Source organism: Ovis aries, unplaced genomic scaffold (assembly GCF_016772045.2).
Source record: "Ovis aries strain OAR_USU_Benz2616 breed Rambouillet unplaced genomic scaffold, ARS-UI_Ramb_v3.0 scaffold_87, whole genome shotgun sequence".
In the NCBI taxonomy this organism is placed as follows: domain Eukaryota; kingdom Metazoa; phylum Chordata; class Mammalia; order Artiodactyla; family Bovidae; genus Ovis; species Ovis aries.
The window spans coordinates 1055336-1083056 of record NW_024599828.1 but is presented as its reverse complement, the minus strand read 5'-3'; the positions used below and the strand labels follow the sequence as shown (position 1 = coordinate 1083056).

General features: G+C 42.4%; 1 protein-coding gene and 1 pseudogene across 1 annotated transcript in view; both read left to right on the top strand.

Moving 5' to 3' along the window:
* Window positions 1-27721, top strand: part of PAG3 (pregnancy-associated glycoprotein 3) — a 928325-nt gene that overhangs the window by 217639 nt on the left and 682965 nt on the right.
* Window positions 1011-10219, top strand: LOC106990755 (pregnancy-associated glycoprotein 1-like; annotated as a pseudogene).

Below are 27721 nucleotides of genomic sequence, written 5' to 3'. Positions count from 1 at the left end.
GCTGCTAAGTTGCTTCAGTCATGTCCGACTCTGTGCAACCCCATAGATGGCAGATCACCAGGCTCCACCGTCCTAGGGATTCTCCAGGCAAGTACACTGAAGTGGGTTGCCATTTCCTCCTCCAATGCAGGAAAGTGAAAAGTGAAAGTGAAGTCGCTCAATCATGTCTGACTCCACCCCATGGACTGCAGCCTACCAGGCTCCTCCATTTATGGGATTTTCCAGGTAAGAGTACTGGAGTGGGGTTCCATTGCCTTCTCCGAGACTGCTAGCTATCTTAAGATAAAGACTACTTTTGTCTTGATCAACTTTGACTTTGAAGCCTTTAACCCAGAACCCAGAACACATTACTTCCTTGTGGGTTTTCTGGATGATATAAAATATCTTGTGGATGCATATGACATTTCTTCCAATACTGAAAGCATGCAATTGATGTACTGCTCTGCCCTAAATCTTTGATGCAAACTGGCCTCATAGGTACCCATGATACCTGCCATTAGACCCAATACTTAAAGCCAGGTGTATGTCCCTGGGCTGTCCCTGAATTCTTCACTTTGCCATTTGACAACTCATCCTCCTAGCAATCTCCTCTCCAATGAAGACAGCAATGCATATCTCATGAAGTGGCTAGGAAAATGACATGAAACCACGAATGTCGAGCATGGCCCTTAGTATCCATTTTCATGATGTTTTTAGCAGGTTTTTTTTTTTTTTTTCCTCCAAGAAGGCATCTTCTTAGATGTCCATACAGATCAGTTTGATTTTCTAACCAAGCTTCAGGAAAGAGATTGCAGTTCAATTTTCTGTATTCTGAGAAGCTTCAAAGTCCACTCACCAAGGACACTGATGAAGGTAAACATTTTATCAAGAGCTTTGTTTTTTTTCAGACCTATTATTGGCCTAAAGGGCTAAACTAGGGCATATCAGAGCATATATAACTAGGGGCTCTAAGTCACCACTACATGCTAAGAACCTGAACTTCCCTGAGTACTCGGAGCCAGGAAAGAAGCATGAAGTGGCTTGTGCTCCTCGGGCTGATGGCCTTCTCAGATTGCAGAGTCATGTAAGTATGGAGACTCTAAGCCACATCATATTCATTTCTGTGATTTTTCTTTTCATTTGATTATTCTATTCATCCAGTTTAATCGGGAATGGAATATTCCCCTGAAAATCTTAAAGTTCAACACTTACTTATTGATAAGTACATTGCTATAGGAAATGTGGGTCCCAAGTAACTTAGTGTAGATTTGCATAGCTACACAACTCTTGGGTCCAGTCATGTCATGGCCTATTGAAAATTGAACTCCTTGCAATAATTCAGTGTGTAGTCAACGCAGATATAGGGGTAGTCCTGTGTAATAACACTTTTCTACATTTTATTTAACATGTTCTTTTTGTTCACTCTCTACTTCCATATGTATATGTCTATGTCTGCATCTCTGTATCACTATCATTTATCTCTCCATACCTTTGGAAGGCTTTGAATGTATTTCTCTCTCTGTTGTTTTCTTTTAATTTTTCATTTGACTCATCCTTCTTTCTAGAGCCTCTACATTTCCCTAACTTGTTCCCTATCTCCTGGATTCTTTATTCAACTATCTCTTCTCTTTAAACTTGGAGAACATTGGGAGAACTGCTTATACACTATTCTATATCTGAAAAGAAGTGTGACCAAAGCCAATTCACAAACCTCTTGCTTTTCAAATTCCTCCCCTGTAAAAGAGGAGAGAAATCCCCCTTCTACCTCCTTCCCTGACGTTCTATGAGAAAGATACAGTGGGGTGGCAACAGCAGTGCTAATGGCTGTCATTGTTGAGACTTCCTGTTTATCAGGTACCTTATATCCATCCCTTCACTTATCCCCAAGATATCCTATTTGGAGGGTTTGAATCATTACATTCACCATTTTACTGAGGGGACACTGAGACCCCACATGGTCATACGGCCTACCCAAAATTACATAACAGAATCTTTATTTAAATATACGTCTTTGCCATGGTATATGCATAAAATTATGATAATAAGGTGACTCATAAAAATGATTGGAAAATACACAGTGCCTTTGCAATAACAGCTATACCTTAACACTGACAGCTAATTGTAGCGTCTTCTTTGTTTTCTTCATCAAGCGGTCGATGAAAGAATACCTCTAACAAAACTGAAGACCATGAGATAAAGCCTCAGTGAAAAAGAAAAAACATGCTGAACAATTTTCTGAAGGAACATGATAACAGACTGTCCCAGATTTCTTCTCGTGGGTCAAATATAACTATTAACTCCCTAAGCAACATAATGAATGTGAGGTTTTGGGAGGATGGTGCTCCAAAGTGACCCTGGTGCTTTAGCCCAGCACTGGGGCTCATCTGGAGATGACAGGTGGGATGTTGGGGCTGGGGCTCCTGAAGGAGGCAGAAACTCTGGGTAAAAGTGTCTTCACCTAGAGGAGAAGGCACTATCATCCTCAACTCTTGATCTTGGTGACTGGGCCCAGAAATTACCAAGTGGCAGGTAAACGTCCATTTCTCTGTCAAAAATGTGTCAATAGTTTGATGGAGATTGTTCCTTCTGAGGAGAAGGCAATGGCGACGCACTTCAGTCCTCTTGCCTGGAAAAACCCAAGGATGGAGGAGCCTGGTAGACTGCAGTCTATGGGGTCGCGAAGAGTCGGACACAACTGAGCGATTTCACTTTAATTTTTCACTTTCCTGAACTGGAGAAGGAAATTGCAACCCACTCCAGGGTTCTTGCCTGGATAATCCCAGGGACTGGCGAGCTTGGTGGGCTCCTGTGTATGGGGTTGCACAGAACTGGAAATGACTGAAGTGACTTAGCAGCAGCAGCAGCAGATACTTCTCAACTAAGGGAGTCACTCAGTTACAGATGAAGAGTGAACCATCTCTGGTCAAAAGGTAGAACTAATTGCAAATCACCTGTGAATCCCCAGGCAGAGGAATTCAGTTTCCACAAATGCAAGAACCACAGCAGTAAAAATAATTGAACCCGTATTCCATGTAAGGCCATAAGAATCTAACAGAGTGCTTACAGTTTTTAGATTAGAAAATGGCTTATTTGTCTTCAAGAATGCCCATGCCAGCCTGAATGATAGGCAAAGAGTAAATACATGTCAAATGAAAGGGTCACCTGTGTGGTGTTGACTGGATGAGGTCTGAGTATGAAGGAAGCGGCTGGGGTTGATCAAGAACGACCTCCTGGAGAAGGGGATGCTAAGGCTGGGTGTGAAGAGACTATAGAGCTTCTCAAATGAAGGCACAGTACTTCCCTGGGTGTCCAGCAGTCTTGGAGGCCCAGTAGTTATGCCTCTGGGCATCCCAGGCAAGAGGCACCACTTCAACACCCAGTCATATAGTCAATATCCTGCATAGAATGTAGCATAGGAAAAAAACAATATGAAATGCAAAACCTCTATGATTAAAGATTGTGAGCTGCACAGTGGTTAGAAAGTGATCTCAAGAGATATGTGACACCCAGAGGGAGGCAACAGTGTGGGAATAGAGGGTAGCCAGTTCTGCCCTAACCCACTCACTCCTTCTCCCTGTAATTGTTTTATGTGGGTAACATCACCATTGGAACACCTCCTCAGGAATTCCAGGTTATCTTTGACACAGGTTCATCTGACTTGTAGGTTTCCTCCCTCTTTTCCTCAGTCAACCCTGTTGTGAGTACAGACACTCTGTTCCCGGACCATCTTTCACTTGTCCTGCCACCCTTTTTCCACCCTTGGCACCTGATGACACTCATTTCTTGTGTCTGCAGCTACACAAGTTGGTTCAGACATTACAAGTTTTCCACCTTCCGGCCTATCCTAAAGATCTTCAGCATCACCTATGGATCTGGGAGCATGATGGGATTTCTTGCTTATGACACCTTTTGGGTAATGTGTAAAGAGAAGCTGAGTCAGGACTGCCTATGGAGTGATCATTGCTTGCAAAACAGATGCAGACCATCTGGCAGGACACTTTCTACCCTAACTCCCATAGATATTGGCCATCTTAACCACAGGATCCTGTCCCTGGGGAGGCAGTGCCCATGATGACACATGAGCAAACAGATTAGCTAACCCAGAGAGTGGCTTGAGGTGGGGACTTGCAGCTGCTCTGCCCATGAGCAGTTCAAGGTTCATTTTGCTTGGAGCGAGAAGAGGGGAAAAAACCACCCACTTTTATATTCACAGACTGAGGCACCTTCAGGTAATAATTGGTTTAATCCTGCAACAACCCCACACAGCAGGTGGTCTGATTAGCTCATTTGATATATGAGGAAACTGAGGTACAGACAGCAAGGGCCTTGCTAAGGTCACACATGTGGTAAGTAATGGAGCTGGGCTGGCTTTTCAGGACTGCAGTTGCTGTAGTGTGTTTGGGACGGGATAAAACTGATCTGGGGACCCTCAGGGCAATCAGGGGCTTCAAGTATTCACAGTGGGAAACTAGAGGTCAGAGATGTCAGAGGGCCTGATAAATGAGTTCTCACTCTAGGGTACCTTTGAGAGTCTAATAAAACCTATGGCCTGCTTCTCCAAAGTACTTGAGTAGTTTCCCTCTCACTTTTCCTCTCTCATACACACTCACACAAATACACACATATCCCCATAAGTGAATTTCCCAGACAGTAATTTCATAGAATCTTGTAAGCTAGATTGTGTTTTCAGGTTCAGTCATCCTGAACAGTTGCAGAATCCACAGTATGTTACAGAGAATGCAGTCCATTCCTGTCATTAGGTCATGCCAAAGAGAAGGCTATCTTGCTCTCGATCGTTTTATCCACAAGGGTGCAACAGTGGGTTTCAGACTCTTGGTCATCCCACCTGTACAGAAGCCATAAGGTCAGTTTGACTCACTCAGTTGGCATTTTTCAGAGAGGCAAACATTTTAAAATTCACAGCCTGTCACAAATGGAACCCAAATTCACCTCCCAGCTTTGTCTAACCATCTGAGGTCCACCAAAGACACAGCCTAGGCTCAGTTCTTCTGTGACGGTCTAATGGCAATGCACCCCAGCCCAGTCCTAGCCCCACTTCACGTATCTGTAAGTGGGAACACTCTTCTCTCCCACAGATTTGGGACCTTGTAAGTACTGACCAGCCGTTCCGTCTAAACATGGCAGAATATGGGTTTGAGGGAATTCCTTTTGATGGCGTCTTGGGCTGGAACTACCCCAACATATCCATCTTTGGAGCCATCCCCATCTTTGACAAGCTGAAGAATCAAGGTGCCATGTCTGAGCCTGTTTTTGCCTTCTACTAGATCAAGTAAGTCTGAGATAGACAATCCCTTTCTCCAAATTAGCTGTAAGATGCTTTCAGTTGCACGAAAATTATACAACACTTGAGAAAGACGTGTCCTGAGAGATAATCTAACCCAGGATAACTAGGGACCTACCTTGCATCACCACTGGTTTTTATAAATAATGTTTTATTGGAACACATCCCTGCTCCTGGCCTCAAGACCAGTAACTTGTTCTAGAGGGGTGAGTGAGAAGGAAGACTAACGAAAGGCAACAGGAAACAAGTTGAAGGAAAAAGCAGTACGATTTGCTTATGAATTAGATAAGGAAGGAAGGAGAAGGAGGGTGGATATGTTTCCTTCCTGATTAGCATTCCATCTGGAGCCCAGGACCAGCTACCCAATTTGCAGGAGCCAGTGAAAAATAAAAGTGTGGAACACAAAACAAAATATGGGATCCCTTCTTCAAGAAATATTAGTCATTTTAAGACAGGGAGAGCAGAGGTGGGGTCCCTTCTGAGTTTGGGGGCCTTTGGACAGGAGAGGTCACAGACCAGCGGAGCCCACTCTGGGTGATTTGAACCCACATCCTTAGTGCTCCCAGGCTTTGATTTTCCTAAAAAATGACAAGCTGGACAAGGGGAAAGCAAAAACTCTTCAGCACTCTGTCATCTGAGGGTTTCTGAACACACAGGTAGCAGGAGGTCCTGGGCCTCTTCAGAAGACATAGTGGGTAGAGCCCAGCCATGTGACTCAGCTTCTAACATCCTCTGTGCCACTCATTAGCCAGTTACTGACCTCAGTATGATTCTGAATCACTCCTAGCCTTGATTTCTGCATCTGTAAATGGAGACATTATTAGGGCCTTAGTGGGTAGACACACAAACACAAGCTCTCCAACAGTGTTGTTGTTACTGTCCTCCACAAATCTCCCCTTCTTTTCTCTTTACAGATGCAGAGGAAGGGCAGTGTAGTGATGTTTGATGGGGTGGACAAAGCCTACTACCAGGGAGTGCTCAACTGGGTACCATTGATCAAAGCGGGAAACTGGAGTGTACACTTGGACCAGTAAGCCTCTCCCTCTGAGGGTCAGTCCAAGTGATGCTCCACATCTGTACACGGACACAGGCAGACACACACAAATGCATTCTCAGACACACAGTGACACAGACATATACACCACCCACAAGGACACAGACAGACACACAGGCACATGGAAACACACAAACAGACATATATAAACAGAAACACATATAAACATGCATAGCTAGTCAGAGACAAAAAAGCACAATTAGAGACACATACAAATACATACACAAACTCATAAACACATAGATACGCAAACAACCCATGGGTTCATAATCCCCAGACCTTCTGATCAGGACTCTGACCAAGGTCCTAAAAGGGTCCGGAGAGGTCTGTGCAGCTGGGAGAGGGCTGCACCCACTGCCCTGTGAGGCGTGGAGCTTGGTTAGAGGACTCTACAGTGTGCTGAACAGAGGATCAGGGAGGATTACACCAGCCTGAACACAATTATAAGATGACAAACTGTCCAGGGCTACATGGGACCAAGGAAGTTCTCAATACAGATAAATGTGTTTAAAAACAGGGAAAGTCCTGAGCAAGTGGGGAAAACTGATCTTCTTAGGGAGCAGCTACCCAGCAGTGGAGCGAGGTTGTCTGCAGTCTTATGACCTGAAAGCAACTAATAAAAATGACACCCCATGTAACTGGGCACACAGTGGCGCAGGGACTATAACAGAGAATCAGGAAGGTGGGATCCAGGTTTGACCTGAAGACAAGAGGCATAATTGATAGGATTCTGTGTCAAACCCTCAGACAAAAGCTGACCTGTCCTTTGGAGTTTCGGTGGGCTAGTCATATATTTCATGGCCAGGATCTCAGGGTCTGAGCTGGTTGTTGGAACAGTGCTGGAAGACACCCTCTCCCAGAGGAACCCCTCTCTCCTACCATTATGAGAATCTGCAGTCCCCACGAATCTCCATCTTTACTCTGTGGTTGACCCATTGTTTGTTCCCCAACAGATACAGCTCTCTGGATGTTTCTCATTAATTAGTTTCACAGTCTTCATTTCACTCACTAAACACACAAACATTGGGCATCCACTGTGTGCCAGGCACTTTAGGGAGACAATAAGAATAAAACTCACCCTCACATCTAAGAAGGCAGAAGCACAAGAAATGACACACACACATAGTGAATTTTGACTTTGGTACATTCTAGACATGAGAAACAGAGAAGGCAATGCCACCCCTACTCCAGTACTCTTTCCTGGAGAATCCCAGGGACAGGGGAGACGGGTTGCCTGCCATCTATGGGGTCGCACAGAGTTGGACATGATTGAAGCGACTTAGCAGCAGCACAGCAGCAGCAGACATAAGAAAGAGTTTACAGAAAGTGACCAAGACAGGACACTGATAAACATCAAGGGAAAGACTTCCCTGAATCAATGACAATTAAGTTGAAATTGGAACAATGAGAAGAAATTTGCTAGTCAAAGGGGAGGGGACTCTTCTAGGAAGGAAGACCAGCTTGTGTCAAGATACAAAGCATTATGGTGTATTGAAACACTGCTTTCAGGATGTCAAGGAAGGTGCCATATCAAGAGCAAAGAAAAGAGTCACCCCAAAAGATGAATGGGTGTTTAGGAGACAGTTGGGAAGGACGCAGCTGTGGGGAGATTCAGAGTGGCCTTGATGCCTGCTTTATCACACTTTCTCTCAGCATCTCCATGAAAAGAAAGGTTATTGCTTGTTCTGGAGGCTGTAAGGCTCTCATGGACTCTATGACATCACTGACCCTTGGCCCAAGAAGACTCATCAATAACATCTAGAAGCTCATCAGTGAGATGCCACGGGGTTCTGAGGTGAAGGGTCATGCCCCAGGGTCACTCTCAGTCTCCACACATAAGAAAGATCTCCAGGGCCAGCATTTCTCTCTAACAGCACTACGTTTCATATTTTGTGGTCAATACCCTTCCCTCTATTATCTTCACTATCAATGGAGTCAAATACCCAGTGCCAACTCGAGCCTACAACCTCAAGGTTAGTGGAGAACCCTGAGGGATTGTTCTCAAAAAGGATCTCGCAGGAACCCTTGGGCTGCTGCTGGAAGAAGGGCGCCCTCTGCAGGCCATCTAGCACTATTGCAGATGCTGATGAGCCCTGTTGCTTGGCAAGAGCCTGCAACAAAAACAACCACTTGAGAGTAAATGGCCGTCTGGGACACTGATCATCTTGAAAGAAATGTGGAGACGCCACACTATGCTGGCATGGTGGGAGTCACAAGGAGAGGGGAACACTTTGGTCCTCAGTCCTCAAAGAGCTTCACTTCAATCTGAAACCTCAAATGCATGAACACGAAAGTCAGCTCACTGAATAGGCCATGTGACAAGGAGAATGATTGCGGACACTCTCAGCGTGCTCTCCCACCATAAGGATTAACAGTCTCCCTTCCTTTCTTGCACTTTTCCTTGTTTTGATGATAAATTACATGGTCACCCTAGTTCTCAGATGCATCTTCTCCTTGCTCAGGCCGGGTGCCCCCTTTGTGAGTTGGGATACCTGACCCCTCTGGGCGATGCTGGTTGCTAATGTGAATAAAGGGTGCACAGTGACTACTCAGTCCCGGCACAGGGTGGAGGCTTCTTGTCAGCTCCATGTGGGAGTTCAGAGGCTGATGGGCTGAAAGAAGGCTTTGAGGAAGGGAGGGAATTTCAGGAATCCTAAAACTGTAAACTCATGGAGGCATGTGGAGGGGTGCTCAATTCTAGGCAAAACTGCACTGGATTCCATGCAAATGGCATCCCAAGTTGCTCTGCATTGGGGCATTCAGACTTACTCTGGGTGATGAGGGCTACGGACTGACTGGTGGGGATGGGGGACGAGAGTACGTTACCCAACCAATCCTGGAGTGGTCAAAGAGGGTGAGTGCGGGCTGAAGAAAGCTTCCCAGAGTTCCTGAGTTAAGTCTCCAAGAATGTGTGTGGGCACTGCTCTATTTAAGATGGATAACCAACAACGTGTTACTGTGTAGCACAGGGAACTCTGCTCAGTTATATGACAACTTGGTTGGGAGGGGTATCTTTGGGACCAGGATACCCAGATACATACAGCTGAGGCCCTTTACTATCCACCTGAAACTCAGAATATTGTTAATCAGCTATACTCCAATACGAAATAAAGTTTTTTTAAAATAAAGTTTGGATTGTGGGGATGCAGGTGGAGAACCGGCATTCTCTGCAGAGAAAACAAGGAGCAGGAGTCAGAAGGAAAGAAACAGGCAGTGAGGAGAACTATGGACACTCTTGTTCTTTTCTAAAAATTTTATTGAAGTATTGATCTTCAGTGTTGCTTTAAGTTCTTCTGCACAACAATGTGACTCAGTTACACACATAAAAACTATATATTCGGTTAAGAATGCATGTTCTTTTTCATGTGGATTATCACTTGATATTGAATATAGTTCCTTACGCTCTACAGTAGGACTCAGTTGTTGTTGTTGTTGTTGTTGTTGTTGTTGTTTTATCATTTTGCTGCATCCCCAACTCCCAGGCCTCCACTCCCACACACTTTTTCTCATGGCAACCTTTTCTCATGTCTTGTCCCACTTTGGCTTTGGATGAACTCCCACATCCCCTGCTGCTCATAAAACCCCTTGATACTTACCAAGAGAGGGAAATAAAACCAAGAATTTTGCTGGGTCTGAATATTGGTGGGAGTCACAGGTAACAGCTCAGGCTGACTGGTGTGTGTCTCTGACTCCCCCAGGATTCTAGAGGCCACTGCTATACCACATTTAAGAGAACACAGTGAGCATATCTACATACCTGGATCCTAGGTGACATTTTCCTGAGGAAGTACTTCTCAGTTTATGATTGAGGAAATGACAGGATTGGCCTGGCACAAGCAGTGGAAATGCTTGGTGTGGCTCAGGAATCAATAAGGCTGCTCTGAGCAAATGCTCACTCACACTTAGGGCACTCTTGCCCAGGATGGTGGCGAACTGTATTTGGTGGGCTGCAAACCCTACTCTTATTACAGAAAAAAGGGTTTCACTCGTAATGGTGCTGAAATAAATGGGTGTCTCTGTTTGAGTCTGGGAGGTGTACAAGGATTGGAAAGGATCTAGAACAAAGTCTGAATTAAAGTTGAGAGAAGCTCACCTCCAACTGACTTCAGGAAAGGGGAAACTCATTGAAATGATTCTGGGAATCCGGGACAGAAGAATCAGAGCAAATACAAAGATCTCAGTGACTAGACACAAGAAATCAGAAGTCATCAATTCTCTCTCAACCTCGCTCTTTCCCTTCCCTCTACTTTGATGGTCTTAGCCTGACAACTTTTTTTTCCTTAAGGCTTCTACACATAGTGAGGGAGTCCAAGCTACCTGCCCCAAGGTTTTATATCCTGAAGGCATCTCTTAATAAAGAAAGAAGCTCGGACCCATTAACCTTCAAGGGTGTTCTCTGAATGACCCAACTCAGTTCACATGTACAACCCTAGATCAGCTATCATGGCAGGGCCATGGGGTTCTATGATTGGCTTTACATGGTCATTGACTCTGACCCAGAAGCACACATGATTTTCAACTTCCTCCAGAACTACATGACTGAAGGTGGGGAGAGGCAACCCCAAGGATACCAACTGGGGGATGGTCTAGGCCATGCAAAAGTTTGTGATGACCCACCAACTCCACCACCTCCTCATTCAAAGGAATTATAAGGGGTAATGAAAGATTCTCTTCATTTCACCTCAGATGATCTTATCACTGGGCTTCTCCTCCAGGGGAGTTTGGGTGAGGTACTTCATGCAGAGCTGGTTCCCTTTTGTTCCCACACCCCAGTCACCAGCTCTCTGCCACATATGCCTGCTCTGTCCTTTCCAGTCTTACTTGGTAAGTGGTGGCCCCAGTGGATCCCTGAGCTATCCCGCTCTTTCAGGGCCCAGAATTCCCCTTCCTTGGCCTCCAATGCTGCTGGGGAGAATGCAACGCATGTATCGGGAGACCCAGGGTACACTGAACCTTCAGCCTTTCTGAGCTTCCTCCAGGGGTGGAGCTATAAACTATTTGCTTGGAGCTGCCATGGTTAGGCACTTTTGCAGTGGAAGCATCCGTTCTTTCCACCTGGAGACCCTCAGTAGATGCCTCAGCTGAGATAGCAGGGGTCAGAAGTTTATTTCCTTTCAGATTGACTTGTTTGATCTCCTTGTTGAAGAAGGACTCTCCAGAATCTTCTCAAGCACCGCAGTTCAAAAGCTCAATTCTTTGGCATTCACCATTTCAGATGGTCCAGATTTCACATCTGTACCTGCTTACTGGAAAAACCATAGCTGTGACACTACAGACCTCACTAGCATAGTGAGTCTCTGCTTTTTAATACTCTGTGCAGGTTTTTCACAGCCTTTCTTGCTTCCAAGGAGCAAGTGTGTTTTAATTTTGTGGCTGCAGTCAAGGTCCATAGTGATTTTGGAGCCCAAGAAAATAAAATCTGCCATTGTTTCCACTTTTCCCTCATCTATATGGCATGAAGTGGTGAGATGGGATGCCATGAATGTTGAGTGTATTTTTATGACTAGTTTTTGAATGTTGAGTTTTAAGCCAGCATTTCCATCTCATCTTCTTATCAACTGGTCTTTAGTTATTTGCTATCTGCTATTAGTGTGGTGTCATCTTCATATCTGTGGATGTTGATATTTCTCCCAGCAATCTTGATCCCAGCTTTGGATTTATGCAATCCAGCATATCGAATGATGTATCTACATACAAGTTCAATAACCAGAGTGACAATGCATACCTTGTCATGCTCCTTTCCCAATTTTAAATCTTTTAGTTTTTCCGTGTCTGATTCTAAATGCCACTTTTTGACCTACATACAGACTTTCAGGAGAGGGGTAAGGTGATCTGCTACTCCCATTCTCTTAAGAATATTCCACAGTTTGTTGTGGTCCACACAGTGAAAGGCTTTAGCATAATCAGTGAAGATATAGATGTTTTTTCTGGAATTCCCTTGCTTTCTCTATGATCCAATGAATGTTGACAATTTGATCTCTGGTTCCTCAAACCAGTTTGTACATGTGGAAGTTCTCAGTTCATGTATTGTGAAGCTTAGCTTGAAGGATTTTGAGTATTACCTTGCTAGCAAGTGAGATGAGCACAATGGCATGATAGGTTGAACATTCTTTGGAATTGCCTTTCTTTTGGATTGGAATGAATACTACCTTTCCCAGCACTGTGGCCACTGCTGTGTTTTCTAAATTTGGTGACATATTGAATGCAGCAGTTTTACAGTCACATTCTTTAACATGTTTAAAACAGCTCAGCTGGAATTCCATCAACTCCACTAGCTATGCTTGTAGTGATGCTTTCTAAGGCCCAGTTGACTTCATGCTCTAGTATATCTGTCTTTACATGAGTTACACCAACATCATCTCTATCTGGATCAGTATGAACATTTTTGTATAGTTCTTCTGTGCATTCTTGCTACCTCTTCTTAATCTCATCTGCTTTTGTTGTGTCTTTGACTTTTCTGTCCTTTATTGTGCCCATCTTTGCATGAAGTATTCCTGTTGTATCTCCAAGTTTCCTGAAGAGATCTATACTCTTTATAATGTATTATTTTCCTCTAATTCTTGCATGTTTCATTTACAAAGACTTTCTTACCTCTCCTTACTATTCTCTGGAAGTCTGCATTTCATTGAGTAATCTTTCCCTTTCTTGTTTGCTGTTCACTTCTCTTATTTTCTCAGCTGTTTTGAAGGCTTCCTCAGGCAATCCCTTTGCCTTCTTACAGTTGTTTTTGCTTGGGTATGGTTTGGTTACCACTTCCCATACAATGTTACAAACCTCCATCCATAGTTTTTCAGGCTACCAGGCCTAATCCCTTGAATCTGTTTTTCATCTCCATTGTATAATCATAATGGATTTGATTTACATCATAGCTTAATGGTCTAGTGCTTTTCCTTACTTTCTTCAATTGAAACCTGAATATTGCTTTCTTCTGCCTAAGCAATAGTGCCAGAATACCACCCACCACTCCCAGTGGGTATGGAGCAAAAAACACAATTTGAGAACTATACAGTGGAAGTGAGAAATAGATTTGGTGGACTAGATCTGATAGACAGAGTGTCTGATGACCTATGGATGGAGGTTCATGAAATTGTACAGAAGACAGGGATCAAGACCATCCCCATGGAAAAGAAAAGCTAAAAAAGCAAAATGGCTATCTGGGGAGGCCTTACAAATAGCTGTGAGAAGAAGAGAAGTGAAAAGCAAAGGATAAAGGAAAGATATCAGAGATGGCAATGGCATCCCACTCCAGTACTCTTGCCTGGAAAATCCAATGGACAGAGGAGCCTGGTGGGCTGCGGTCCACGGGGTCGTGAAGAGTCGGACACGACTGAGCAACTTCACTTCCATTTTCACTTTCATGCATTGGAGAAGGAAATGGCAACCCACTCCATTGTTCTTGCCAGGAGAATCCTAGGGACAGGGGAGCCTGGTGGGCTTCCATCTATGCGGTCTCACAGAGTCAGACATGACTGAAACGACTTAGCAGTAGCAGCATAGGCATCTGAATGCAGAGTTCCAAAGAATAGCAAGGAGAGACAAGAAAGCTTTCCTTAACTATCAATGCAAATAAAAGAGGAAAACAACAGAATGGGAAAGACTAGAGATCTCTTCAAGAAAATTAAAGATACCAAGGGAACATTTCATGCAAAGATGGGCTCAATAAAGGACAGAAATTGTATGGACCTAACAGAAGAAGAAGATATTAAGAAGAGGTGGCAAGAATACACAGAAGAACTGTCCAAAAAGAGCTTCACGACCCAGATAATCATGATGGTGTGATCAATCACCTAGAGCCAGACATCCCGAAATGTGAAGTCAAGTGGGCCTTAGAAAGTATCACTGTGAACAAAGCGAGTGGAAGTGATGGAATTCCAGTTGAGCTTCCAAATCCTGAAAGATGATGCTGTGAAAGTGCAGAACTCAATATGCCAGCAAATTTGGAAACTCAGCAGTGGCTACAGGATTGGAAAAAAATCAGTTTTCATTTTAATCCCAGAGAGACATCATGTCAAAGAATTCTCAAACTACTGCACAATTGCACTCATCTCACACACTAGTAAGGTAATACTCAAAATTCTCCAAGCCAGTCTTCAGCAGTATGTGAGCCATGAACTTCCAGATATTCAAGCTGGTTTTAGAAAAGGCAGAGGAACCAGAGATCAGATTGCTAACATCTGATGAATCATCAAAAAAGCAAGAGAGTTCCACAAAAGCATCTATGTCGAAGGAGGGAGGGAAAGATGGCGGAGGAATAGGACGGGAAGATCACGTTCTCCCTCACAAATTCCTCAAAAGAACATTTCAACGCCGAGCAAACTCCGCAAAACAACTTCTAGGCTGGCAGAGGACATCAGGCAACCAGAAAAGCAGACCATTGTCTTCAAAATCAGGTAGGAAAAAATATAAAAGACGAAAAAGGAGACAAAGGAGGTGGGGAGGGAGCTCCGTCCCGGGAAGGGAAGCCCGTCCCGGGAAGGGAAGCCCGTCCCGGGAAGGGAATTTTAAGAAGAGAGGTTTCCAAACACCAGGAAACACTCTCCCTGCCGAGTCTGTGGCGAGCCTTGGAAACACAGAGGGCAACATAACAGGAAGGAAAAATAGATAAATAATTAAAACCAAGAGACTACAAGCCCACCAGTAACTCCCCCAGCGGAAAAGCAGCACAGACGCCTGCATCCGCCATTGGGAAGTGGGGGCAGGGCAGGGACGCGCGGGAGGCGCGGGCTGCAGTGCTTTGCAAGAATCGGGCACGAACGCCCCACGCTCCACCAGAACGATCTAACTTGGGCTAGCAAACCAGACTGTGGGATAGCTACCACGCGAAAAGCTCGAACATAAGACACTGCCAGGATCCAGCACAGAACAAAGGACGGAACGGAAAAAGCCGGCTGCAGACCATTCCCCGCCGGGGACAGGCAGCCAGAGCCGTAAGGACTGGAAAGGGGCAATTGCAGACCCGGAGAGACTTTACTTACCTAACTGCAAGCAGGCTCCTTTGCTAAGACTTCTGGGGGTGCTGGACAGTCACAGTCTGCCTCACGGGGTGCGCCAGCGGTCCACCCAGAGAGCTGAGCGGCAGCGGTGGAAACGGTGACAAGCCGCGGCGATTGCGCTCGCCAAACTCCTGAGCTACTCGGACCTGGGAAGGGCACAAAGCGCAGTCCCAGCCGCATTTGTGCCTCTGAGGGCTGCCTGAGGGCCAAACCTGAGCAGCTTGGACCGGGGAAGTGCACGCAGCCTAGGGCCGGCCCCAGACGGTTCCCGGCTGAGCATCGTAGAGCCGGAGCGGTTTGTGCGCCGCGAGGAAGGACAGGTCAAGCGGGGCAGAGATACTGTGTACACACGACAGTGCTATTTGTTTGCAGCATCCCCCCTCCCCACAGCGCGACTGAACTAGTGAGCCTAAAAACCAGCAAACAGAAGAAGTTAAACAGAGGGAACCACCTTGGAAGTGAGCCCACACGGCCCATAACATCAGAGAAGAGCCAGATATATTTTTAATTTTTTAATATTTTTAAAATCATTCTTTTTTTTTTTTTGCCTTTTGCATTTTTTTCCTTTTTTTTCCGAGCTTCTTTTTTTTAATTGTTAAATCTTCTATTTCTCCTCTAATTTTTATTTCTATAACCTAGTATTACTATTTTTAAAAAAAAAAAAGACTTTTTTTTTTTTTTTTAAGGCAAACACCATATATACTCTTTGGATGGTTGTTGGTTTTTTTTGTTTGTTTGTTTGTTTTTTAATAATTCTTTTTTTTCTTTCTTCCTTTTCCTTCTGCTTTTCTTTAATATTGTATCTTTGAAAATCCAACCTCTACTCCAGATTTTTAATCTTTGTTGTCAATTTTGTACATTTAAAAACCCAAACTTCACTACCCAAGTTTACCTGTGAGCAAGATTACTGGCTTGTCCACTCTCTCCTCCTCTGGCCTCTCCTTTTTCTCCACCAGGTGGCCTCTGTCTCTTTTCTCCCCCATCTCTTCTCTATCCAACTCTGTGAATCTCTGTGTGTTCCAGACGGTAGAGAACACCTAAGGAACTGGTTACTGGCAGGATTTGTCTCTCTCCTACTCATTCCTCTCTCTTATCCTCCTGGTCACCTCTGTCTACTTCCTCCCTCTCCTCTTCCCCGTATAACTCTGTAAATACCTCTGAGCGGTCCAGACTATAGAGCGCACATAAGGAAGTGACTACTGGCTAGCTTGCTCTCTCCTCTCTTGATCTCACCACATCTCATTCCAGTTACCTCTAATTACCCCTCCATCTTCTCTTCTCCTTGTAACTCAGTGAACCTCTCTGAGTGTCCCTCAAGGTGGAGAAACTTTTCATCTTTAACCTAGATGTTTTATCATTGGTGCTGTATAGATGGAGAAGTCTAGAGGCTACTGTGAAAATAAAACTGAAAACCAGAAGCAGGAAGCTTAAACCCAAAGCCTGAAAACATTAGAGAACTCTTGAATTCAGGGAACATTAAGCAATAGGAGCTCATCAAAGCCTTCATACCTACACTGAAACCAAGCTCCACCCAAGGGCCAACAAGTTCCAAAACAAAACATACCACGCAAATTCTCCAGCAACACAGGAACACTCCCTGAGCCTCAATATACAGGCAGCTCAAAATTATCCCAATACCTTTGATGTCTCATAACCCATTACGGGTCACTCCACTGCACTCCAGAGAGAAGAAACCCAGCTCCACCCACCAAAACTCCAACACAAGCCTCCCTAACCAGGAAACCTTGACAAGCCACTGATAGAACCCCACCCAAAGTGAGGAAGCTCCATAATAAAGAGAACTCCACAAATTATCAGAATATAAAAGGCCACCCCAAACGCAGCAATATAACCAAGATGAAGAGACAGAGGAATACTCAGCAGGTAAAGGAACAGGAGAGTTGCCCACCAAATCAAACAAAAGAGGAAGAAGTAGGGAATCTACCGGAGAAGGAATTCCGAATATTGATAGTGAAAATGATCCAAAATCTTGAAATCAAAATGGAAACACAGATAAATAGCCTAGAGACAAGGATTGAGAAGATGCAAGAAAGGTTTAACAAGGACCTAGAAGAAATAAAAAGAGTCAAAATATAATGAATAACACAATAAATGAGATCAGAAACACTCTGGAGGCAACAAATAGCAGAATAACAGAGGCAGAAGATAGGATTAGTGAAATAGAAGATAGAATGGTAGAAATAAATGAATCAGAGAGGAAACAAGAAAAACGAATTAAAAGAAACGAGGACAATCTCAGAGACCTCCAGGACAATATGAAACGCTCCAACATTCGAATTATAGGAGTCCCAGAAGAAGAAGACAGAAAGAAAGATCATGAGAAAATCCTTGAGGAGATAATAGTTGAAAACTTCCCTAAAATGGGGAAGGAAATAATCACCCAAGTCCAAGAAACACAGAGAGTCCCAAATAGGATAAACCCAAGGCGAAACACCCCAAGACACATATTAATCAAATTAACAAAGATCAAACACAAAGAACAAATATTAAAAGCAGCAAGGGAAAAACAACAAATAACACACAAGGGGATTCCCATAAGGATAACAGCTGATCTGTCAATAGAAACTCTCCAGGCCAGGAGGGAATGGCAAGACATACTTAAAGTGATGAAAGACAATAACCTACAGCCCAGATTACTGTACCCAGCAAGGATCTCATTCAAATACGAAGGAGAAATCAAAAGCTTTACAGACAAGCAAAAGCTGAGAGAATTCAGCACCACCAAACCAGCTCTCCAACAAATTCTAAAGGATATCCTCTAGACAGGAAACACGAAAGGGTGTATAAACCCGAACCCAAAACAATAAAGTAAATGGCAACGGGATCATACTTATCAATAATTACCTTAAACGTAAATGGGTTGAACGCCCCAACCAAAAAGACAAAGACTGGCCGAATGGATACAAAAACAAGACCCCTCTATATGCTGCTTACAAGAGACCCACCTCAAAACAAGGGACACATACAGACTGAAAGTGAAGGGCTGGAAAAAGATATACCACGCGAATAGAGACCAAAAGAAAGCAGGAGTGGCAATACTCATATCCGATAAAATAGACTTTAAAACAAAGGCTGTGAAAAGAGACAAAGAAGGCCACTACATAATGATCAAAGGAACAATCCAAGAAGAAGATATAACAATTATAAATATATATGCACCCAATATAGGAGCACCACAATATGTAAGACAAATGCTAACAAGTATGAAAGGGGAAATCAACAATAACACAATAATAGTGGGAGACTTTAATACCCCACTCACACCTATGGACAGATCAACTAAACAGAAAATTAACAAAGAAACGCAAACTTTAAATGATACATTGGATCAGTTAGACCTAATTGATATCTATAGGACATTTCACCCCAAAACAACGAATTTCACCTTTTTTTCAAGTGCTCATGGAACCTTCTCCAGGATAGATCACATCCTGGGCCATAAATCTAAACTTGATAAATTCAAAAAATCGAAATCATTCCAAGCATCTTTTCTGACCATAATGCATTAAGATTAGATCTCAATTACAGGAGAAAAACTATTAAAAATTCCAACATATGGAGGTTGAACAACACACTTCTGAATAACCAACAAATCACAGAAGAAATCAAAAAGAAATCAAAATATGCATAGAAACTAATAAAAATGAAAACACAACAACCCAGAACCTGTGGGACACTATAAAAGCAGGGCTAAGAGGAAAGTTCATAGCAATACAGGCATACCTCAAGAAACAAGAAAAAGTCAAATAAATAACCTAACTCTACAACTAAAGCAACTAGAAAAGGAAGAGTTGGAGAACCCCAGAGTGAGTAGAAGGAAAGAAATCTTAAAAATTAGGGCAGAAATAAATGCAAAAGAAACAAAAGAGACCATAGCAAAAATCAACAAAGCCAAAAGCTGGTTCTTTGAAAGGATAAATAAAATTGACAAACCATTAGCCAGACTCATCAAGAAGCAAAGAGAGAAAAATCAAATCAATAAAATTAGAAATGAAAATGGAGAGATCACAACAGACAACACAGAAATACAAAGGATCATAAGAGACTACTATCAGCAGTTGTATGCCAATAAAATGGACAACGTGGAAGAAATGGACAAATTCTTAGAAAAGTACAATCTTCCAAAACTGAACCAGGAAGAAATCGAAAATCTTAACAGACCCATCACAAGCACGGAAATTGATACTGTAATCAGAAATCTTCCAGCAAACAAAAGCCCAGGTCCAGATGGCTTCACAGCTGAATTCTACCAAAAATTTCGAGAAGAGCTAACACCTATCCTACTCAAACTCTTCCAGAAAATTGCAGAGGAAGGTAAACTTCCAAACTCATTCTATGAGGCCACCATCACCCTAATACCAAAACCTGACAAAGATGTCACAAAAAAAGAAAACTACAGGCCAATATCTCTGATGAACATAGATGCAAAAATCCTCAACAAAATTCTAGCAATCAGAATCCAACAACACATTAAAAAGATCATACACCATAACCAAGTGGGCTTTATCCCAGGGATGCAAGGATTCTTCAATATCCGCAAATCAATCAATGTAATTCACCACATTAACAAATTGAAAAATAGAAACCATATGATTATCTCAATAGATGCAGAGAAGGCCTTTGACAAAATTCAACATCCATTTATGGTAAAAACTCTCCAGAAAGCAGGAATAGAAGGAACATACCTCAACATAATAAAAGCTATCTATGACAAACCCACAGCAAACATTATCCTCAATGGTGAAAAATTGAAAGCATTTCCCCTAAAGTCAGGAACAAGACAAGGGTGTCCACTTTCACCGCTACTATTCAACATAGTTCTGGAAGTTTTGGCCACAGCAATCAGAGCAGAAAAAGAAAAGGAATCCAAATTGGAAAAGAAGAAGTAAAACTCTCACTGTTTGCAGATGACATGATCCTCTACATGGAAAACCCTAAAGACTCCACCAGAAAATTACTAGAGCTCATCAATGAATATAGTAAAGTTGCAGGATATAAAATCAACACACAGAAATCCCTTGCATTCCTATACACGAATAATGAGAAAGTAGAAAAGAAATTAAGGAAACAATTCCATTCACCATTGCAACGAAAAGAATAAAATACTTAGGAATATATCTACCTAAAGAAACTAAAGACCTATATATAGAAAACTATAAAACACTGATGAAAGAAATCAAAGAGGACACTAATAGATGGAGAAATATACCATGTTCATGGATTGGAAGAATCAATATAGTGAAAATGAGTATACTACCCAAAGCAATTTACAAATTCAATGCAATCCCCTTCAAGCTACCAGCCACATTTTTCACAGAACTAGAACAAATAATTTCAAGATTTGTATGGAAATACAAAAAACCTCGAATAGCCAAAGCAATCTTGAGAAAGAAGAATGGAACTGGAGGAATCAACTTGCCTGACTTCAGGCTCTACTACAAAGCCACAGTCATCAAGACAGTATGGTACTGGCACAAAGACAGACATATAGATCAATGGAACAAAATAGAAAGCCCAGAGATAAATCCACACACATATGGACACCTTATCTTTGACAAAGGAGGCAAGAATATACAATGGAGGAAAGACAATCTCTTTAACAAGTGGTGCTGGGAAAACTGGTCAACCACTTGTAAAAGAATGAAACTAGATCACTTTGTAACACCGCACACAAAAATAAACTCAAAATGGATTAAAGATCTAAATGTAAGATCAGAAACTATAAAACTCCTAGAGGAGAACATAGGCAAAACACTCTCAGACATAAATCACAGCAGGATCCTCTATGATCCACCTCCCAGAATTCTGGAAATAAAAGCAAAAATAAACAAATGGGATCTAATTAAAATTAAAAGCTTCTGCACAACAAAGGAAAATATAAGCAAGGTGAAAAGACAGCCTTCTGAATGGGAGAAAATAATAGCAAATGAAGCAACTGACAAACAACTAATCTCAAAAATATACAAGCAACTTATGCAGCTCAACTCCAGAAAAATAAACGACCCAATCAAAAAATGGGCCAAAGAACTAAATAGACATTTCTCCAAAGAAGACATACGGATGGCTAACAAACACATGAAAAGATGCTCAACATCACTCATTATTAGAGAAATGCAAATCAAAACCACAATGAGGTACCACTTCACACCAGTCAGAATGGCTGCGATCCAAAAATCTGCAAGCAATCAATGCTGGAGAGGGTGTGGAGAAAGGGAACCCTCCTACACTGTTGGTGGGAATGCAAACTAGTACAGCCACTATGGAGAACAGTGTGGAGATTCCTTAAAAAATTGCAAATAGAACTACCTTATGACCCAGCAATCCCACTGCTGGGCATACACACCGAGGAAACCAGAATTGAAAGAGACACATGTACCCCAATGTTCATCGCAGCACTGTTTATAATAGCCAGGACATGGAAACAACCTAGATGTCCATCAGCAGATGAATGGATAAGAAAGCTGTGGTACATATACACAATGGAGTATTACTCAGCCGTTAAAAAGAATTCATTTGAATCAGTTCTGATGAGATGGATGAAACTGGAGCCGATTATACAGAGTGAAGTAAGCCAGAAAGAAAAACACCAATACAGTATACTAACACATATATATGGAATTTAGGAAGATGGCAATGACGACCCTGTATGCAAGACAGGGAAAGAGACACAGATGTGTATAACGGACTTTTGGACTCAGAGGGAGAGGGAGAGGGTGGGATGATTTGGGAGAATGACATTCTAACATGTATACTATCATGTGAATTGAATCGCCAGTCTATGTCTGACGCAGGATGCAGCATGCTTGGGGCTGGTGCATGGGGATGACCCAGAAAGATGTTATGGGGAGGGAGGTGGGAGGGGGTTCATGTTTGGGAATGCATGTAAGAATTAAAGATTTTAAAATTTAAAAAATAAAAAACTAAAAAAATAAAAAATAAAAAATAAAAGTCACTGAAAAAAAAAAAAAAAAAGCATCTATGTCTCCTCTATTGAATATGCCAAAGCCTTTGACTGTGTGGATCACGATAAACTGTGGAAAATGCTGAAAGAGATGGGAATACCAGACCACCTGACCTGCCTCTTGAGAAACCTGTATGCAGGTTAGGAAGCAACGGTTAGAACTGGACATAGAACAAGAATGGTTCCAAATAGGAAAAGGGATACGTCAAGGCTGTATATTGTCACCCTGCTTATTTAACTTCTATGCAGAGTACATCATGAGAAATGCTGGGCTGGAAGAAGCACAAGCTGTATTCAAGATTTATGAGAGAAATATCTATAGCCTCAGATATACAGATGACACCACCCTTAAAGCAGAAATTGAAGAGGAACTAAAAAGCCTCTTGATAAAAGTGAACGAGGAGAGTGAAAAAGTTGGCTTAAAGCTCAATATTCAGAAAACTAAGATCTAGTCCCTTCACTTCATGGGAAATAGATGGCAAATCAATGGAAACTGTCAAACTTTATTTGGGGGCTCCAAAATCACTGTAGGTGGTGACTGCAGCCATGAAATTAAAAGACACTTACTCCTTGGAAGGAAAGTTATGACCAACCAATATAGCATATTCAAAAGCAGAGAGATTACTTTGCCAACAAATGTCCATCTAGTCATGGTTATGGCTTTTCCAGTGGTCATGTATGGATGTGAGAGTTGGACTGTGAAGAAAGCTGAGTGCCAAAGAATTGATGCTTTTGAACTATGGTGTTGGAGAAGATTCTTGAGAGTTCCTTGGACTGCAAGGAGATCCAACCAATCTATCTTAAACGAGATCAGTTCTCAGTGTTCATTGGAAGCACCGAGGCTGAAGCTGAAACTCCAGTACTTTGGGCACCTCATGAGAAGTGTTGATTCATTGGAAAAGACCCTGATGCTGGGAGGGATTAGGGGCAGGAGGAGAAGGGACGACAGAGGATGAGACGGCTGGATGTCATCACCAACTCAATGGACATGAGCTTTAGTGAACTCTGGCAGTTGGTGACAGACTGGGAGGCCTGACATGCTGTGATTCATGAGGTCGCAAAGAGTCGGACACGACTGAGCGACTGAACTGAACTTACCCTAATTGTGTTCTGGTGTTTCACATACTTAGCTGTGTGACCTTGATCAAGTCCTTTAACCTCAGTTTTCTCATCTGGAAAATGGGCATCATCATGATACTTCAACCTTTTAGATTGCATATGTGCCTGAAAAGAGCAGGTGTCCCTCAGAGGGCTTTCTGGGTTCCTGAGTCTGGAACAAAAATGAATTATTCTGCCACCTGGGGAGAAGGAAATCTTCTCTTTAGAGGTATGTGTGCCATTCCAAAGGTTAAATACTGATTCAAGCCAAATGACATCTATTTCTGAACCATGATACAGAACTCTGACTGAGACGATGCTTCTGTTTTCTGGGGTCCCACAGGAGCTAATGATTACTGTCTCAGATATCTCCCTACCTTAGCCTTACCAGTCACCCTTTCCTTGCTAACTACTTCTACAGTGAAATCACACAGCAAAGAGCGTCGTAAGGCTCTTGCTCTCTTGTCAGTTTCTCACATCTCCAGCATAGCAACAAGTAGCCGCTATGGCTACTTGTCATAGCAACAACTATGGCAACCTGCACAGTCCAATCTGAGCCTGATAAAGTAAACTGTCCCCATATGACCCCTCATGGTTAAAATACCTACCTTGGCCTTAGAAACCTGCCTATGCCTGCTGTTTAATGAAATATGTGTGGACCTGATCTAGTTTGCTTTCCCAAGCATGATTCCAACCACGCATTGAAGGAACCAGACATTTAGTCATCTAATTATCCAGAGGAATTGACAAAGCAAACCAACCATCGTGCATTTCTCACTTACCTCAAAACAATATTGATGTGTTCTGCTGCAACAATCTGATACATTGGCATGTACACTGTAGACGGGACACTTTTCCTCTCGATTCATTTTCCACCTAGTGCAGAATGTCTACCACGAGCCTGGCCCTCCAGCATCTGGTCACCTGGTTTTTGCAGATTTAGCCCACTCCAGATCCCTTCCACATCTGTCAGTATAATCTAGAGAACAAACTCAGTCAAAGCTCTCACTTCTGCAGAAAACAGCTTTTGTTTTTTTAGAAAACAATGTATGGTAACACATTCAAAATCTTGTGCTACTTGCCTTGGATTCAAGGACTTGTACTAGACGATGGGAAGCTTCCCCTTCCACCTAAATCTTTCTCTAATCCCATCAGGGCCAGAGGCTTCACAGGACCCTGTGTCCTCATTGGTATTGTTCAGATGCTGTCATGTTTGACACTTTGTGATTACTTCTATGGCAGCAAAACAGGCTTCCTTGTCTTTTACTATTTTGTGGAGTTTCCTCAATCTCATGTCCATTAAGTCAATGATGCCGTCTCATCATCTCATCCTTTTGACACCTCTCCTTCTGCCAACAATCTTTCCAGCATCAGGGTCTCCTCCAATGAGCTGGCTCTTCAAATAAGGTGGCCTAAATGTTGGAGCTTCATCTTCAGAATCAGTCTTTGCATTCAATATTGTTCTACCACTTCCACAACAAAACTCATGTTTCTGATCACCTAACAATATTGAGCACTGATAAAGTTTAATAGAAGAGGGATGTAGTGCCCTGTGAAATCCCAGCACTGCCGCCCTGCCTTTCTCTTACCATTCTCTGAACCTGGCATAGAATTTCTTCCCTATAGCTTCTCTTGTTTGAAAAGGCCTACAAACCTATCATTGTCAGCTATCCAGGAACTGTTTCTTCCTCCTTCCCCAAAGACTTCTGCCTGCTCCCTGATTTTTCTCTGTACATCAGTTCAGAGGACGTGATATATCATGCTAACAATGTATATCATGGGGTGCAGCACACCAGACTTCCCTGTCCATCACCAACTTCCAGAGCTTGCTCAAACTCATGTTAATCAAGTTGGTGATGCCACCCAACAATTTTTCTTCTGCATTCCCCTTGGCCTCCTGCCTTTAATCTTCCCCAGCATCAGGGACTTTTCTAATAAGTCAGTTCTTCCCATCAGGTAGCCAAAGTATTGGAGGTTGAGCTTCAGCATTGGTTCTTCTCATGAATATTCAGGACTTATTTCCTTTAAGGTGGACTGGATAGATCTCCTTTCAGTCCAGGGGACTCTCAAGAGCCTTGTCCAACACCAGAATTTAAAAGCATCGATTCTTTGATGCTCAGCTTTCTTCATGGTCCAACTCTCACCTCCATTACAACTTCTGGCAAAACCATAGCTTTGACTATACAGACCTTTGCTGGTAAAGTGATATATTTGCTTTTTAGTATGCTGTCTAGGTTTTCATAGCTTTATCTTCCAAGGATCAATGTCTCTTTTTTCACAGCTGCAGTCAGTTTCTGCAGTGATTTTGTAGACCAGGGAAATAAAGCCTGTCACTGTTTTTATTGTTTCTCCATGTATTTGCCATGAAGTAATGGAATAAGATGCCATGATCCTGGTTTTTTGATCTGTACATACCATATCAAGACCATCCCTAAGAAAAAAATATCAAAAAGGTTGTCTGAGAAGGTCTTACAAATAACTTAGAAAAGAAGAGAAACAGGAGGCAAAGGAGAAAAGAAAGATATACCCATCTGAATGCAGAGTGCCAAAGATTAGCAAGGAGAGATTTTAAAAAAGCCTTCCTAAATTCTCAGTGCAAAGAAATAGAGGAAAACAACAAAATGACAAAGACCAGAAATCTCTTCCAAAAAAAATAGAGATAGGGAGGGAACTGTTCATGCAAAGGTGGGCACAATAAAGGACAGAAATGATATCGACCTAACAGAATCAGAAGATATTAAGAAGAGGTTGAAAGAATACATAGAACTGTACAAAAAATTTTAATGACCCAGATAATCATGATGGTGTGATCACTCACCTAGAGCTAGACATCCTAAGATGCACTTCAAGTGGGCCTTCAGAAGTATCACTAGGAGCAAAGCTAGTGGAGGTGATGGAATTGCAGTTGAGCTATATCAAATCATATAAGATGATGTTGTTAAACTGCTGCACTCAGTATGCTAGCAAATTTGGAAAACTCAGCAGTGGCCTCAGGACTGGAAAGATTTTTTTTTTCAATGCAAAACATTTTAATAAATGGTCAAATATACAGTTATTAGAATTACCTAAATATCACTTATATAAAAACTGGTATATCACATTAGATGACACTATAAAAACACAAATCACACATTGACAACAACCCCTGCAAGGACTGGAAAGATTGTATTCATTCCAATCCAAAAGAAAGGCAATTTCAAAGAATGTTCATCCCCCACACAGTTGCACTCATCTCACATGCTACCAAAGTAATTTATCTGAGCAAGTCTTCAACAGTACATGAATTGTGAAATTCCATATATTCAAGCTGGATTTAGAAAAGACAGAGGAACAAGAAATCTAATTGCCAATATCCACTGGATCATAGAAAAAGCAAGATAATTGCAGAGAAACACCCACCTCTGCTTCATCGACTTTGCAAAAGCCCTTGAATGTGTGGATCATAACAAACTGTGGAAAACTTACAGAGTATCAGACCATCTTGTCTACTTTCTGAGAAATCTGTATGAAGGTCAAGAAGCAAAAGCAAGAACTGAACATGGAACAAAAGGCTGGTTTCAAATCAGGAAAGGAGTATGTCAAGGGTGTATACTGTCACCCTGATTACTTAATTCATATGCAGAGTACATCATGAGAAATGCTCAACTAGAGGAAGCACAAACTGGAATCAAGATTTCCGGGAGAAATATCAATAAACTCAGATATGCAGGTGACATCATCCTCAGTGCAGAGAGTGAAGAGGAACTAAAGAGCCTCTGGATGAAAGTAAAAGAGGAGAATGAAACATTTGGCTTAAACTCCCCATTCAGAGAATGAAGATCATGGCATTTCCTCCCATCACTTCATGGCAAATAGATGGGGAAACAATGAAAACAGTGAGAGACTTTATTTTTAGGGCTCCAAAATCACTGCAGATGATGACTGCAGCTATGAAATTAAAAGATGCTTGCTCTTTTGAAGAAAAGCTATGACAAACCTAGACAGCATTTTTAAAACCAAAGACATTAGTTTGCTGAAAAAGTTCAGTATAATCAAAGCTGATTTTTCCAGTTGTCATTTATGGATGTGACAACTGCACCGTAAAGAGAGGTGAGCTATGAAGAATTGATGGTTTTGAACTGTGGTGTTGGATGAGACTCTTGAGAGTCCCTTGGACTGCAAGGAGCTCCAACCAGTCAATGCTAAAGAAAATAAATCCTGAATATTCATTGCAAGCACTGAATCTGAACCTGAAGCTCCAATACTTTGGCCAACTTATGTAAAGAACAGACTCATTAGGAAAGACCCTGTTGCTGGGAAAGATTGAAGGCAGG